We start from the raw sequence: 12,597 nt of genomic DNA, 5'->3' as shown, positions 1-12,597 counted from the left end.
AACGTATCTATGATCTACCTGATGATTTCCCGGCACGTATGGAAGAAGGTATGCAAGAGGAAGTAGAGGCAGAGTTAGAGATGGATGTCAATGAGTTAGACGATCTAGAGGATAACGAGCTAGATAATTATGCTAATGATGATGCCATTAGTATATCGTCTGATTCAGATGATTATGAGGATGACATCATCAGTATATCATCAGATACAGATGATGATACAATCATCATTGTTTCTGATGATGATGAGGAGCGTTAGTCCATACCATTGCATGGATTAATAAAAAAAACAGCCCTTTTCAGGGCTACAATTGAAGACTGAAACAATAAAAAATAGCTCTTTTCAGAGCTATCATTATACTTTCAAACAGAAACAGGTTCATACCATTGTTAACATTATAGTCTCAAACAAAATGTATGTATGTAAAAGTATTCATCATTATATGCATACAATGATTGACAAAATGCCAACTTCAACTTTCATTTAAAGTAGTACTCATCATATGCATAGATATTCAATGACTATCAAATTCCAAATATCGACTTTTCAGTCAAAGTAGTAATTTATTTGTCATATAATGTATAGATATTCAAAGACTAACAAATTACTTAGACTTTTATTAGTCAAAGTATTCATTTGTCATATAATCTATGAATACTAATACAACTAACTACTGTTTGTGTGAATAATGTAGCCCTGAAAAGGGCTGTTGTTTTTTTGACCAGTAGGTCCACGGTTATTGTGCCACAGGTTGGACATTATTACATATAATACATGTAGATACTCGGGTGAAGTTTGTTAGTGGCCTCTCGCAAGCTTCACACCAATTCTGTCCCATTTCCATAATTGAGACAGTGTTGTGGGTGTTGACATGGGCATACCACCCTCCATTATTGTTTCTATGCGAATAAAACCGAAAGCAGCACCAACATAGTTTTTTGTTCTCTCCATCTATTGTGCTGATCAATACGTATGCATCCATTGCACAATACAAATCCAAGGGATCTTCCAGTGTCTCACTGACATTGAGCGTTCGCATACCGATCCTCAAAGCACCATCGCCTTCAGTTGTGTCAGCTTCTATCCCTTCATCATCTCCTTCTTCATCCATGACCCTCTCAAACTCCATCACGTCATCATCTTCGTCGCTTTGGTTGGCCTCGTTTTCAACTTCGTCTATCTCATCTTCATCGACTCCAACATCTTCTGCTTCAACTATCACTTCCTCTAGCGGAACATTGACATCCTCATCATCTGATTCGTCTATCCAATTGTTTTCATCAACAGCAGATATTCTATTTAATGCAGCATTTATTTTTGCAGAATTCATCTTGTTGTTGTTTGCTCACAGTTGTAGAGAGTGAATGAATGAACTCTAGGTTTGCAAGTCGACTTATATAGGAGGTGATGCGACTCCCACTTGACTCGTTTAGAGTGGAATAGTAGGAGAAGTTATCCCACTATACTTTCACATGATGTTGATTTGTATAAATAGAGATCGTAGGTGTAGGAGAGAGCATTCAGAGTTTCTGTAAGTCATCTCTTAATATTTCTAATCGAATTAGTAAAATGCCGTTTCCAAAAGAGTGGAATGAAAAACCAAAAGTGTGTGTCTACCCAATGATGATTGCAGGGGCTATTGTGTGCTACTTTTGTCAAATAAGTAGACCTAAGGATTCAATCAATCCATGTACTGGTATGTGTAGTGATTGCGTGTTGCGGATTCAACTATCGCCTCCTTCTCATCCACCGAAGCGAACAAAATCGGATTATCATCAACAACAGTTACAGTGTCTGAAGTGTTCCGAACCTATAATATTTAACAATATAGGTATCTGTAGAAATATTTGCGGTACCTGTGCTGCCGTTCCAACTCCACTGCAACGTTGTTTGCGTTGTGATACATATTCCATGAATTGTTGGAATCATGTATGCAATGCATGTAGAAGTACTTGGGATCTGTGTGAGAAGGTTGGTCAACTCTACCCCAATAGGAGAATCCATTTTTTTCAATGTTGGTGTTTGACGCACGAGCAACAACTATTGAGGAATAGAGTCAAAGAACGTTCCACATCCACAGAGACATATTAACATTTTTCATTTTATATTTTTTATTATCGTTATTGTCCTCTATTATTAATAAATATATATATATATATATAATATATATATTTTGAATTAATTGTATTATTTTCTAACATTTAAAAATACATGCATGCAACACAAAGTTTTCCTCTTAAATGACAAAGATTGTTACATGCGTGAATAGTTCAGTGAGAGAGCGCATGTGCCAGTTGATGAAAGAGCGCATGCGCTAGTTTATTTTCTTCTATAAATGGTGAGGTCTCAGTAACATCATCACCTTTCCTATCCACATTCTATTGCTATCACATATCATTCCTCAGACCTTAATAATCATGAGCTCTATGCCGCTATTGATTGCTGAAGATGGTTCACCACTTGTTGATATCGATCAGACTGATTTTGAAAATATTCCAGTATTACATTTATCGAGTCAAGATTCGATAAATGATTTTGATATTAACGACTTCGTTAACTTTGCAGATGTGCCAGAACCAAATGAGCAAATTATTATTGAAAATCCGATCGTTTCGCAATTATCATCACTCAAACACTCTTCATCTACCCTTCCTCTTGGTGTTGATAAGAAATCTAGAACAATCAAGAGGAAGGTTACTAAGGCATCTTCATCGATTGTCACTGACTTTAAAGAAAAGAAAGAATCCAAAAGTGTTGTGCGACAGAAAAAACCCGCAACGAAAAGTGACAGATCGAAGAGGAAGCCAAAAGGTACTCCTAAAGAAATGAAGAGTGATTTGAAAGCTGAACCGCTATCTTCTTTCAGTCCCCTCCATCGGTTTGGGGAAATGAAAAGGAAAGCAAAATACCGTCTTGTAAAGGCACAGATGACTATTGCTGAACTTGAAAAGAGTGAGCGAGCTATTAATGCTAATAATGAAACTCTTGAAGCATTAGATGCCAAGATTGCATTAGCGAAGGTTGAATTGGCTAGAATGTCTAAAGATGCTGATGAACTCCGTTCAAAAATAGGTAAAGATAAGCAATTCCATCAACGTTCGAGAATGCAAGCTCAGGCTGAGCTTGAGGAGTCGACTAAGCTTTATGAGACGGCATTATCAGTGAGAGATAATTGGCAAAAAGAGTTGGATACTGCATTTCAAAGTGACGGCGATTAGTTTTGGGAATGATAATGTGTTTTCAATATCGTGAGTTGAAAAATATAAGCGGGAATGGAGTATACAATTAATTTGGTTTGGTATACACAGAACATTGCGAATGGCTGGGGCAATGTTTACCGCTGCAATATTTTTCAATTCACATACTTATAATTGAAATGAAAACAATAATGAACTTTAATATTACTTTATTCATAAAAGTCACTATTAGATACATTTAAACCATATTTGATTCATCAATCCAAGAATTTTGTTCGCTAGGAAGACCTAACCACTTTACATATACTTTATTTTTTCTTCTCTTCAACACCTTCTCAATCAGATATACGTCAGGATTCTCGGTTCGTAATAACTCTTCTTCGTAAAAACATCCTCTAATCGGCTGTTCATTCATATCTTCAAGATTATAAGTCGTTGGGATGGTTTTATTAATTTTAACAATCTTGAATAGCTCCGTGGTAAAATTCGCAGTGTAAGACTTTTCAAAAATATTTTTGTATTTACTTATACGTACAATATCATTCAATTGGAATTTGGGTTTACTTTGTCTTCCTCCAATTCCATTGATACCCTTGAATTTCAATTTTGTTGTTGAATCAACATTGATGGGTGCCATACCTATTGTACGATGAACTTTATTATTATATCTACTAGTTATAATTGGAAGAATATCAAGCCATTTGTGGTGACCTCTCATCGAAAATTCCTTGTAGAGCCATGCCTTTATTGTACGAATCACTCTTTCTGCTATAGCTGCCTTCTTTGTGCTGAATGTTGAATAATGATTGATATTATATTCTCGCATGAGAGATGAGAAGCTTCTATTAAAAAATTCTTTCCCTTGATCGCTTTGTATATGTTTAGGGGAAAATTTGGCTTTCTTCAGTACATATTTCATTGCATTAGTTATTGTACTACCTGTTTTATCTTTAACTGGCACAGTCCATAGATATTTTGAGTAACAATCAATTACTATAAAGTATATATCGGTATCCTTCATTACTTTCTGCATAAGGTTGTAGTTCAGCTAGATCTATTTGCCATAGATCTGCAAAACCTTTGATGGTAGTTATTCTTCTACGAAAATTACGTCTTGCAGGTCTGTGTAATTCATTAACAACTTGTCGTTTGATATCACTTACTTCATTAGTCATTCTATTTCAATATGATTAAAGAGAAAAAAAGTGATAATGTTACTGCATTGAATGATGATGTGACAGTGATCATTACTTGTGGATATATATTAATATATTATACCTTCTTCACGTAATTCTTCAATTATTGAAATTATTTCATTATCATGTCCGGTATGTCCAGCTGACTTTGATGCTACCAATAGTCGTAGGCGAGCAACTAACTCTTTCGGTGAATTCCAGTACACATAATTCGCAGGTTTAGAATTATATGTTTTCTCCATTTTCACTCGTTGAGTGCTCCACCAATTTTACTTCTACTCCTAATTGGATATTGTCGTGAGTCTAATAGTGGTTTGATGACTTCACGAAATTTTTTAGAATTTGTATTTTTAAAACCATTCTTCAGATGATATTGTTTATATGGAGCATTCGTTATTTTCAATATTTTGGAATATACTTGACGAGTTTCTTCATTATCAACATCTTGTGGATTCTTCAAAAAGATCATATCATATAATTCTGGACTACCTGCGCATTCATATTTTTTCACTTTATTAGCATCCCAAAATGAAATGTTTCCATCTTTGAAATGTACCACTAGACTTCCCATTTTCAGCTTTTGTGTAATTGGATCCATACGTACGCCAAATGTTCCATCATATGCTGGATTTCTAGATTTTACATTATTCAAATGTTTCATCAAAACATCTTCACCACTTTCATTCATAACAGGTGAGATGTCAGGATCCGAGGAATCGATGTGGGACGATGATGGTGTTTCGAATAGAGTTGTTCTCATATCGTCTTGAAGTGTGCTCGTGTCACTATTCACAGATGATACACCATCAAAAGATTGTTTTCTTCTTATTGGAGTACTCATGGGATAATTTGAAGTAGATTGAACAGATCCACGATTTGGTGATAACACTGCTGATTTAGAAGTAGCGTTTGATGATAAAACATTCAATGGTTTCATTATGGGCTCATACAATCTTTCAAGTGTCGAACGATTTTTCAATATTATCATTCTTGATAGAGTTGAATTTCTGTCTGACAGCTTCTGTTGTCTCTACTAGTTGACGTTTCAAATTCATTTCATTGTTTTTATGTTCAGAATCGTTTTTTGTATTCATAATGCCTTTTTTAAATTATAGCTCAATTCGTTGATGAAGTGACCTCTACAATATTCAGTGATCGAATAAGTTTCAAAAACAAGATCATGGGTATATAAAACTATCGAATCCTTTGCGATATCTACCTTCATCTATTTTTCTATCCTTATCAATTACTAGAAATCCATATTGATCCTCCCAGCATTTAACACACATCAATTGGAATTGTTTGAATGTTACATCGGGTGAAACATGATCTGAATAAATGTGATGTAAATTCGTCTCATCTTGTTTGAACATTATAATGAAATTGGTATTGTCACGCACTAACTGTTTGGGTACCCGTGAATATGTCTGTGCTAGATAAAAACAATCAACATCCTTATGACGTCCCATACAGAAATATGATCTAATAATATCTTGCTTTTCACATATCACATCATCGAAAATGAAAACAGAATTAGGCTTAGCGTCGGAGGGTTCCACTATTTCTGCATTATTGCTGAATGTATAAAAACCTAATCCTTTTATAGGTTCCAAAACACTTCGCAAGTACGATATTTAGGTTGATTGAGTGACTTCGAATAGAGATACACATTTCTAAATCTCAATCCTTGTGGATGTGTTAATAGTGATATCATTGCATTCGTCTTTCCACAATTTGAAGGTCCTATAATGAGTCCTCGAACTGATGATGGAAGTAGTGGACCATGTCTGAATACTCTTTGTCCATTCAATCCACACCCAAATTTCTCATCTAGATTATCTACAGCAAACTTTTCTTTCTGTTTTACAATGCGCATCGTGCCGTGGTTGGAGACTATATAAATGTTATTAGCTTATTCATTTCAATGTGTACCATCAAACGATACGGACGTATTGAAAGTGATCGTAAAATTAAAAGAGGTTGTGGGTTTTGTTAATGATTTAATAAACAAACTTCCTTTCGAATTACATCTACCTGGAGGATATCAATACTGTGGACCGGGTACAAAATTGAAACAACGTTTAGCTCGTAACGATCCTGGAATCAATAAATTAGATATTGAATGCAAAAAACACGATATTCAATATTCTAAGCATCCATCTGATCTTGCAGCAAGACATTTAGCCGACAAAGAACTTGAATACAGCGCTTGGGATAGGGTTAAATCAAAGGACGCGAGTATTGGGGAAAGAGCAGCTGCATTACTTGTCACCAACATTATGAAAGCGAAAAGACATATGGGCATGGGTTGTAGTACCAATAAGAAAAAAATGTAAGAGGAAACAATCGAAGAAAAATAATATTAAAAAAGTTGCATTTGGTGCTGGGATAGTCCATAAAGTGCGAAATGTATTGAAGAAAGCTGGTGGGAATCAATTTGTGACGAATAATAGCAAAAAAGCTATCACTGTGGCATTGCAGGCGGCACGTAAATACCTTAAAGCTGCCGGTGGAAAGAAGAAAATCCGCACACCACGCATAATTCCTGTTCCCAAGATCGGTGGACTTTTACCATTGATACCAATTTTTGCTGGACTATCCGCACTAGGAAGTTTGGCGGGAGCCGCTGCTGGTATTACCAAGGCCGTGAATTCGGCAAAAGCCAGCAGAGCGGCTTTAATGGAAGCCAATCGTCACAATAAAACCATGGAGGCTGTAGCATTAGGCAAACGCGGAAGTGGAATATATCTCAAACCATACCGTAAAGGTTTAGGACTATATTTAAAACCATACAAAGCCACAAACAAAACAAAAAACTGATTGAACCCCTACCTCAGAGGCCTCTTACTGATCTCGATCTCAGTTATTATGCACAAAAAATGAAAATTCCACATTTTCGTGGTGTTTTTATGCGTGATAGATTACCATCTTCAGGTCCAAAACAAAACGAGACAGCTATTGTTAATTTAGATGGAATAAGTGGACCAGGAACACATTGGGTGGCATATAAAAAATGTGGGAAAGAAGTCACATATTTCGATAGTTTTGGAGATCTACCCCCACCATTGGAATTGACTCGATTCTTTCGAAAATGTTCGAATGTAAAAATCAAATATAACTATGATCGACAACAGAAATTTAATACAGTTCTCTGTGGTCACTTGTGCTTGCAGTTTCTCTCTAAATAATTTTCCAAATAAAAATGGATTCAACACCAAAACTGGATCGGGAGGCTATCAAGGGAATGGGGTTTTCACTTAGAATGTTTTCAAAATATGGTACCTTGAAAAAAATGGATAAAGTGATGCTTGCAAATATGCCTAAGGAAGTGATACTTGCATGTGTTGCACATGAGATTGCATATGTTTGGGAAAAGTTGCCTAAGCATCTGCAAGATGACATCGATATAATGAAACATAGATATTGTTATGAGCACCACCACGATCAAAATTCAGATTCGGATGTTAATGATGGTCCTATACCTCGAAAATCTATGTGTTGTATTTGTAATATAGAGGATGTGAATATTGGTATCAATAAAAATGATACTTATTACAATACAACACCTTCCAAAAAGTGTAAATTGTCTCAAATGTGCTGTTGCTGTGTACAATAATAAATTGAAATGTGTTTCAAAATATTCATCAGTCATGTCACGAAAGTTCGAGCTACAAGCTGTCGGGACAAGTGTCTTGAGTGCGGATTTTTTTCCACCAATTGAATTGGATAGGAACAGTCGTTATGGATTAGGACTTTTGGGATTCTATGGATGCAATACAATCAATAATATAACTGAAGCTAATAACTTAGTTAGTTTTAGAATCAGTAATGACAACTCATCGATACCCCAAAAGTTGACAATTGAAATTCCATGTGGTGCTTACGAAATAGAAGAGATCAATGCCGTCATACAGAAACATATCATGTTCAGATTGTTTCATGATAAAAAACCAAATGATGTCGTTGCAGATGATATTTTCTATCTACACGCCAATAATAATACATTCAAATGTGAAATGCGATCCAAATATGAAATTGATCTGACACATCCAAATTCTATAGCAGAAATGATGGGGTTCGCTCATGGAATATTTCCACCAAATCAGATACATGAATCATCATTACCAATAAACATTACAACTGTGAGACTTATCCGCTTAGATTGCAATATAATATCAGGTTCATATATAAATGGTGAAGAATCTCACATTCTTTTCTCATTCGATATTGATGTTGAACCTGGCTACAATCTTACTAAAGAACCACACAGTATTATATATATGCCTGTCAGTCCAGAAGGTCGTCAATTGATTCACAACATTACAGTGCGTATTTTGGATGAAAAAAATAACCTTATCGATTTTGGAAGTGAAGAAGAGATTTTCATTATTTTGGAATTGAAGAAAATCGAATAACTGTTGTTATGGGTTTCATTTACAATAGACAAAATCGCATTGAACAATCCCAAACGAGTTGCACTATCAAAAAGAAAGGTGTGCATAAAAAGAAAAGTGTGCATAAAAAGAAGCTCATTCCACAAGTGTATGCTAAACAGTTAGCACATAACGCTCTGTCTGTGAGTGATCTTAAATTTTTGAAATCGATTGGATTGAAAGTGAGAAAATAACAATGGTGCTCGAAACAAACAGTGAAAAGTTGAATATATTCAATGAACCAGTGCTCGATCATTCTCTCATAAGTTTACATGAGCACACATATAAGCCCTATGGATCACCGCTATTCAGGAATTCGGATGAAATCAGAATTGCAATCAATAATCAAGATGTTATACTAGATATTGCCGACAGCTTCATTTACATAGAAGGTAAATTCACCCCCAAAGATGTAGCGAAAACATGCTATCTCTCGAATAATGCAATTGCATTTCTCTTTGACGAAATTCGTTATGAAATGGGTGGTGAACAAGTGGCTGTTGTTAGAAAACCTGGGATAACATCTACAATGAAAACCATGATATCATTTGGACAATCTCATGCTAACACATTATTGACATCTGGTTGGGGACTTTCACAATTGAAGCAAGATATCTTGGATACAAACAGTCATGTTTTTAGTGGAAAACTACCACTGAAATATTTGATGGGTTTTGCTGAAGATTACAACAAAAGTATCTTGAATGCCAAACAGGAATTGATTTTGATTATCGCTCGATCATTCAAAAACTCGTATATAGGTGAGGTTGATGCTGATTTGGAAATAAATAAAATCGAATGGAAAATAAGACATATTGTACCAGATGATAAACACAAGCTCAAACTTTTGAGTAGAATAAACAAAAGCGGTCTGAATGCCAAAATCAAGTTGGCGTATCGTATGTGGGACCTCTATGAACTACCATCATTACGTGGGACTTCTTCAGACATATGGGCCATCAAAACAACTAATGCATTGGAAACTCCTCGTTTTGTCATCATCGCATTCCAAAGTACTACCACATCTGAAGATAGAACACAGGATATTACAAAATTCACAACTGCTGATATCAATAGTATTCGAGTATACTTGAATTCTGAAGTTTATCCATATGAGCGTTGGAATTTGAATTTCGATAAAAAACTTGATGCTCCTGCTTATTATGCTTTTGAGAGTTTCCAGCGAAGTTATTATGATAAAGATATGAGTGAACCTCTGATGGACATTGGGCAATTTAGAGAGAATCCACTATTCGTCATCGATTGTTCCCATCAACCGAATGCAACAAAATCATCAACTATTGATATAAAGATTGAGTTTGAGACGAGGAAGACCAAGTTTCCAGACAACACTAAAGTATATGCATTAATTTTGCATGATACAGTTTTAACATACAATGCATTGGATGGTTCAGTTCATAGCAGATATTGACACTTTTTTTCACTCTATCATATACTGTTTTATGATCTTTTTTTTATTTGTAACTGACTTATATCATGTATTGTATTTTATATCATATTTATTGTTTTGTAATCATTTTCTATTGTATTTCATGAGATTTAAATAAATAAAACATGAAAATAATCAAAGTTTTTTATTTGACATTATTTATGATTTACAGGAACATACAGACTATCTAAAATAACTTCTTCCTCATAATCATCATTTTCGCGACCATCTTCAATTTCCTCTCGATTTTCATCATTCAATTCAAAGTGATGAATAATCCATTCTGGCAAGTATGGTTGGAGGCTATACAGGAATCTTCTTAGGTTCAGTTCAATCATAACCTCACAAAGTTGCCACAATTCCAATTCATTATCCAAAAATTTGTTACAAACTTCTGCACCACTCCAATAGTTCTCAGCATCACGAAGGCATAATTCGATTTGTTTTTCATCATAGCATACACTCATATCATAATTGCTTGCATGTTCGGCTCCATCACCCAACACCTTCAATTTAGACGACAAATGTTGAACCGATGATTTGAGATCTACAACATCGACCCAATCTTGACTTGCGTACTGCATCCACATCTTTAAATGGTGGAACTGAAATCGAATAAAAAAAAACAATAAGCAACCTCCAATTTTTCAGTGATATAATACTCACATTCCCATTTTACTTGTAGTTACAAAGTGGGTGTATTCAACTAAGTTAGTAATGTTTATATTTCCATATAATTATCATCTAATATATGAATATTAATAAAACAATAAGAAATTCATTATAATTACTATTATTATTCAATCATATTGAATTTGACTAGAGTTAGCGTTTTCACACCAAAAAACTTTGTAAGCTATGACCTAAAGAAATTCGCTATAAATTATTACAATTATTATTCAATCATATTGAATTTAACTAGAGATCGCGTTTTCATGCCAGCAAAACTTTGTTGGCTCTGTCCTAAATACACCATCGTATATTTACCACCTGATGAGTTGATACAAGATATATCGTCATCACTGAATTGCAACGAAATACGTTTTGGTAGCCATGTTTTAAATAATTTATCATTGCTCACATCTTGCAAAGTTAATAAAATTGATTTACCAAATCGTGTAGAATAAGTTGACATATTTTTAATTATGTACACTTCATCAATTGGCAATGATGATAAGGCCTTTTGCTCTAGTATTTCAACCTCCTGTACAATCAAATTATTAATTTTATTCAAGTCTACTTTTGAAACGGACATGATGATAATATATATGAAAATATAAACAATTTCCAACAGACAAATACACTCACCGTCTTCCTTCTATTACGAACTGAATAACACTCTACCAATTGCTAACTGCTGCAGATATATTCGTCTACTGATTTCATAGTGTGCCAGGCATTTCTTTTATATTAAACAGTGCGAGTCACCCCCACCATGAAACCGTGAAAGGTTCACATTGCTAGTTGCTATCCACTAGAGATGCCTGACGTCACAGCCAAGCCCATCTCCCAATTTGATGCGATAACAGTTGCCGGCACGAGCAAGCAGTGATCGTTGCGCTCTCGGAGAGGGCAGACGTTTGCACAGTCCTCGCCCGCCTGCGTGTCACCATCAATAGCGAGGGTAGGGTGATGCGTTACGTCACATCATTCACTGCTTCGAGAGCGATAGCCGAACAAGCAATTGTCGTTGCGCTCTCGGAGAGGACAGACGTTAGCACAGTCTCGCCCGCCTGCGTGTCACCATTGATGGCGAGTCTGGGGCGTTACGTCACATCCTTCACTACATCGAGGGAGGTGAGAGCAGACCGATGAATACGCATTACTCTGCCACACGTCGTGGAGTGAACATGTCGCTCTCTAGCCGTTGAACGGTTATTGCTGTGACGTCACTCCACTACTAACTTGGTGCCCTCACACCGATGGAGCATTCATTACTTGGAGGATCTTCGAAGTATGCAGACGTATGTTTGTACATAGACAAACAAGCACATGATGAAACCTGTACCGTGCATTCTCTTACACACACACACACACACCATACACACACAAAATCTCATATGAAAAAAAAATCTGAACGATCCATGCACCAGACACTTCAAGGTCACAACGCCTTGACTTCACTGCACAACAAAAAAAAGCAAATAACACGTCATATTGGTGGGGGGAGGATTAGAACCGGGAAAAAATTTCTGAACAATCCATACACCACACCCTTCAAGGTCACATCACAGTGACTTCACCAAACAACAACAATAAAAAAGCAATTAATACGTCATAGTGGTGGGGGGAGGCTTAGAACGGCTCAAATCTCCTACTTCC

Source organism: Leptinotarsa decemlineata, unplaced genomic scaffold (genome assembly GCF_025532065.1).
Source record: "Leptinotarsa decemlineata unplaced genomic scaffold, Ldec_3_MD MMD2_tig00002652_RagTag, whole genome shotgun sequence".
In the NCBI taxonomy this organism is placed as follows: Eukaryota; Metazoa; Arthropoda; class Insecta; order Coleoptera; family Chrysomelidae; genus Leptinotarsa; species Leptinotarsa decemlineata.
This window is presented reverse-complemented; position numbering follows the sequence as displayed.